This window comes from Gossypium hirsutum, chromosome A02 (assembly GCF_007990345.1).
Source record: "Gossypium hirsutum isolate 1008001.06 chromosome A02, Gossypium_hirsutum_v2.1, whole genome shotgun sequence".
Taxonomy (NCBI): Eukaryota; Viridiplantae; Streptophyta; class Magnoliopsida; order Malvales; family Malvaceae; genus Gossypium; species Gossypium hirsutum.
The window spans coordinates 3,830,701-3,836,700 of NC_053425.1; positions in this window are offsets into that span (position 1 = coordinate 3,830,701).

Below are 6,000 nucleotides of genomic sequence, written 5' to 3' on the forward strand. Positions count from 1 at the left end.
GTTACTTAAACTACATATAATAGATTTAAGATCAAAACAATTCATACCGATTAATATAACAATTGCAACAATGATACTGATTATCATGGCAGCAACTAAACCTATCCATGAACCGAACAATACGTCAATAGACCCAGCTCGAATTGAGTCGAGCTTATACATCGGGCCAGCCTGGCCCGGCTAGGCCTAGCAGCAACTATATGTTACTCCTAGTGGTGGGGAAAAGGAGCTATAGGAAGCAAACAAGTCAAACAAGTACACCATCTAGGGCATTTTTTCCACACATTGGAGGGCTATTTTTTCTCCATAAGTGGGTTTTAAGCTAGGAAAGTTCATATGCATATGCGAGTCTTCAAATTGTTTTATCGTGTAGCAGATGACAGCTTCCTTTTGGGATTTTTGAAATGAAAATTTTTTCAATTATATATTAAAAGGAAATGCCTCGGTCTTCACTAAAAGTACTTTGAGAATAAAATATGGGTCTACTAATAAATCAATCTACAAATGGTTAATTATGGTTTTAGTCCTTCTAGTGTGTGCTGAAATTTGGGATTTAATTTAACAAATTTTAATCCCTCGTAAAATTTATAATATTATTAATAAGTCCAAACTAGTAAGTTGCTAATGCGGGTTCTTTTTGCTATTATTCGGCCATACAATCAAGATCATGTGAAAATTTAATTAATAATAAATTTATATGTTATCAATTTTTTTTTCGGTGAATAACAAATCTAAGAGGGGATCTTCAAATAATCTTAAGTCTGCAAGGAAGTCGCCTCAGATCTACCATCACCATCATGATTTTCAAAAAATTACACGGTTCTGTCCTCTTCCAGCACAGCTTGAGAACCAATAAGTCTAGCTATGGAGGCCATGGTTTTTGGAAGAGGAACATGGGAATTACCAACAACCTTGAAACGTCCCCCACATCCGCGGATAGTTTTACTTAGGGCCTTACCACGTCTGTTGTTTCCCCCATTAGAATCTACTAGAGAATTTTCACGTTCTAAAACTCCTTTCGGTTGAGAACTTAAATTCGAATTTGGATCTAAGTTCTCTTTAAAATTCACGGCTAAATGCTTTTTGGGATTTAATTCCACCACCACTGACTCGATAGGTCCTTCAAAAACAAGATTAAAATGAACTAAAGAACAAAATTATACAAAATTAAAGTTAAGCGATCAAATCATAAAAATAATCCAAACAGTTAACGAGACCTTGGTATTATTGATAAAAGTTGTGGCCTTTAGTCTTTCAGTATCTAAATTTGAGTCTCAGTATACACAGTTTTCCTAGTAAGGATTTATTTATACATTGTATACTACAATACATGGGAAAAGAACACAAAGATGGGACATCTGATTGTACTCTTGAATGATTTTTTGTTTGAAATTTATGGAGTTGACAAAAAATTTAAAAAAATAAATGAAAATTGAAAAAGACATGGAAATGGAATAGTCCAAAATGCTGGTAAAGGACTGAAATGCAGAGATTGGAAAACAAAACAAAAAAGAAAAATTGAAAGAAGAGGAGGTGAAAAAGATAAAATTCCACCTAACAACGAAAAAAAAGGAGTCCTCAAAATCTCTGTGAATCTAAAAGGGTCCTTTTTCATGAGCAGACACCACTGCCTCCTCATTATTACGTTAACATGCTGAATGCCAGATAAATGAGTATACATATATATATATGTGTAATGATCATATATTTTTTTATCAAAAGGAGCAAACTGTAAAAGGCCAGAATATCGAGCAAGAAAATAAATTATTATTCATCTTTAAAGTTCTGATATTGTATCAATGAGATACTTTTATTAGCTTAATGTCAACTTAAATATTAGGGTAAACTATCTCACTAGTCAACTTAAATATTTCGATCACTTCTTTTTATTTGGTCTATTTAGTTACTACCGTTAGTTAAATTGCTCAAAATGGTCATTTTGTAATCACTCTGCCTCGACATAAACTTTGCAAAATTTAGACAATAGTTCATAATAAACTGTGAAGTTAAAAGAAATTACGATATTTCACCGGCAACTACCTCGCCAAACGCAACTTTCTTATCCATTATACTCCTTTCACATCAATGTACTATTTTCGAAAGAAAATTTCTCAATTTTCGAAATCAAGAGACTTAAGAAATATTGTTTGAATTGGATTGGATTGGCTAATCGAAATAGTTGAATTAAGAATCAGTTAGAACATCAGTCTGAAAAATAGATTTTGAATCAATTGACCCGAAAATTGATATAGATTTGTTGAACCGGATAAAACAAACCGATTGAATTAATTTTTATTTTTATTTTTTTAAATGTTTAATATTTTTTAATTAAATTGATTGAACTATTTAGACTGATGAATCAATAATTTGACCGATTTAACCATTGATTTAGAGTAGAAAAACTAAACTTAAAAGGCCTTTTTTTTCTTTCGGTTCAAATTATTTCAGGAATTTTTTCTTTTAACATATTACATTCGCTTAGACTGTTTAAGGGTTTACTTTTAATATTTTTTATTTTGTCGTTTCCTTCTTTTTCCTTTGTCGTTTCAACATCCTCTTAAGCACCACCGTTTTGGCTTTTTTTTAGATTAAAATCAAATAAATACGTGAAAAATAAATAATTTGGGTGGGAAAAAATGATTATATGCCGTTAACGATAAAACGGCAAAGTGATTATTTTGAACAATTTAATTAAAGATAGTGATACAAATACTTTTAACGTGATTAATGAGATAATTTATTCGAAATATTAAATATTAATTTAAATATAACATAAAGTATATTTTAAATATGTTGATCAAATTTTAAATATACGAAAGGCTTAATTGCACCATGAGAGGGCATAGCTGGATAGGGGCTTAGCCATCTCTTTGTTAAATGATATAATGATAATTTTAATCTATCTCAAATGACAATTTTTAATTTAATCCTTTTAGCTCATTTACTAAAAGGAAAATTTTCATTTTTGGTCCTTCTAGAAGTTAAAAATACAATTAAAGTTATTTAATATAAAATTTTTAACTTTTCCCTATATGAAAATTTTTTTAATTTTTTTTCGACTCCCTCTTACATAATTCTTGACTTCAATCCCGTAAACACAACACAAGTATCTATATTGCATGGGCAACTTAGATATGATTCATTAAATAAAATAGACAATGTCATTAAATTTTATGGGAATTTTTTTTGGTTTAATTCTATTGTTAGTTCTTGTACTATAAAAAGTTGTAGATTTAGTCGTTGTATTTTTTGAGTTTTAAATTTTCAATCTTGACCTAACGGTTTCTATTAAATTTATTAAGTTCTGTTATTTTCAAAATTTATAACGACAATCGTATCATCATGTCTAATAATATTATACCAACTTGTTATTCTCTTATATTACTTACGAAAAAATCGAATTTAACTATTGCTATTTACGTGAAAATTAAAATTTTGAAATTTCATTTTAAAAACTACTCAAATGAAAGCTACATTTAATAGTGATTGAGTGTCCCTGGAAAATAGGCTACTGAAACCCAAATGAAAGCTACACTTAACAAACACAAAAACACTCGCACTGTGAAATTAGTCAGTCTCTGAAACCCAATTTGTCCATTTTCATGACTCAATCTTCCCCCCCAAAATTCCAAACACAAAATGGCTGTTCTGTCCTAAACGACATCTCATACACGACAAAACTCATTTCTCTGCTACTTTCTTTTATATATATATATATATATATTTACATTTCCCAAAAACCATAAACACTTCCCCAATTTTCTCTTCGTACACACTGCAAAGTAAAGAATTAGAATTCCTTTGTTTTGAGTATTGACTTCTTGCTACCAAATAAAAAAGAAACGACACATATCCCACCCCCATTTCTGCCCTTCATTCAAACCAATGCTTATCAAACAAATTCCATATTACATGTATATAAAAAAATAAATAAGTAAAAGTAGTATGGAGACGCTAGTATTATGAGTTATACACTAGATTAAAGAGTAAATTGATAATTTTTGTTAAAAATTTTATCAATTTGTACTGATAAAAACTAGCGTGATTTAACAGAATAACTAGATGGTAACACGTGGCATGACATATTTACCTCATGTTAACGTTAATAGAAGGACTAGTTTACTCTTTGATCTGACGTATAATGACTAATTTACCTATCTTTTAAGTAGAAGGGGCAAAATGCAATTTGATTATAGTTTTTGTATTATAATGCAAATTGTATTTCAATTCTTATACTTTGATAATTCGGGTTCGAATCCCACATTATGTAAAATTATATATGGACGTTTCCAGATTTATTCTGACTTAAATCGTGTCAAGTATTTGTCCTATTCAAAATTATTTTGGTCTAGGCTGGTTATGTTCTATTATTGGTTTATAACGTTTAATTCTACTCATAATAATTCAAATGTAATATATTTATTATTGTCAATGTTACAATTTTTAAGGAGACCATCTAGCAGATTTGTCATTTTTTTTTTGTTAGAACTAAGGTTTTTTCATGTACATTTATTATACATAAAAATGTAATTTTACCATTTGTAGGGCGTTACCTAAGGCTAAACTTCAAGTTAACCCGACCAAATCCCATGCCTTATTCATTGATTAAACAACAAATCAGATTAAAATACAACAAGTCAAATGATCAAACTACGTCGCTTTAAAATATCATTTCATATTTAAAAAAGTATAAATACAAAATATACTCCGAATATACTATAGGATTTTTTTTGAAACAATTTCATTATAGGTTCTGATCATATATCCTCTTTTTGAGCTCTCCAACTCATAAATGGGAAGATAATACACTTCAACACACTCGAACCTACGTCGTCTTGCATTGATAACAATATCTATACCAATTAAGCTAAGATTCAATCGGCTAATATAGGAATTTGTATAATACTTCACCCATGTTTAATTTATAAAGGATTTAAACTCAAATGTACCTTTAACTTTATATATATATATTACTTTATTGATCTCAAAAACCAAAGTCCATAACAAGTAAGTCATAGATTCTCCACCTTCCCGAAACTTGAAACATAAGAATATAAAAATATAATAAGAAATATTAAAACATTTGAAAAAAAAAAACAACAACAAATAGTAATAATTTTTCAACGCTTTGGTTAAGACAATAATTTCCAATGCAATGTTCAACGTTTCGACCACGGTGTCTTCTTCCCATACACTTTGCCCTTCACCTCCAACAACCCAAAAAGAGACCGCCGACTTTTTAATTTAAATCATTGTTTTCACGACACTTTGTTCGAAATTTTAGCACAATTATTCACATCCCACCTCGCACGTAGTCTCCTTCAATTAATTGTTTTAACTATTTCATTTTCTTTATTATTATTTCTCTACCATTCCAAACTAATTCAGTTCGGATTAAAATCAAATTAAATTGATCGAAAGTATCTCTAGGTCTATCTTGATTTAGAACTTATAATGCATTATGAGGGACTTTATCATAAACATGTAAGTCTATCCTCGACTATCTTCTCTAGGAACATGCTGAATCAACTATCGCCCTTCAATTCTCATGACCTGTTGGACCCTCCTGAACACTGTAACGCTTGACTCCAGCAGCGTATTATCCTGTAGGGCTTAAACTATCTCTAAATTATCACTATAAATCATTACTCTATTAAATCATTTACTAAGTAGAATAAGCATGTCATCTAAAATACCCCAAAGTTAAGCCTCAAAAACCGTGCATTTCCCGATGTAATGGTTATAACCCAAGATCTAGACTTTATTCTTTAAACCATTTGTTGGTAACTATTTCATTTTTTTTCTACGGTTAAAATATGTTATAAGTCTTTGTATTCTTTACAAATTTAAAATTTAGTTTTTATACTTTTATTTTTAGAAATTTAGTCCCTTTATTTTTTTAAAAATTTTAAAATTCAGATCCAACGATTAACGCTATTGAAATTCTTTTGCTAAATTCAGGTTTATTACAACGTCATCTTTTTTAGTTACATGGATATC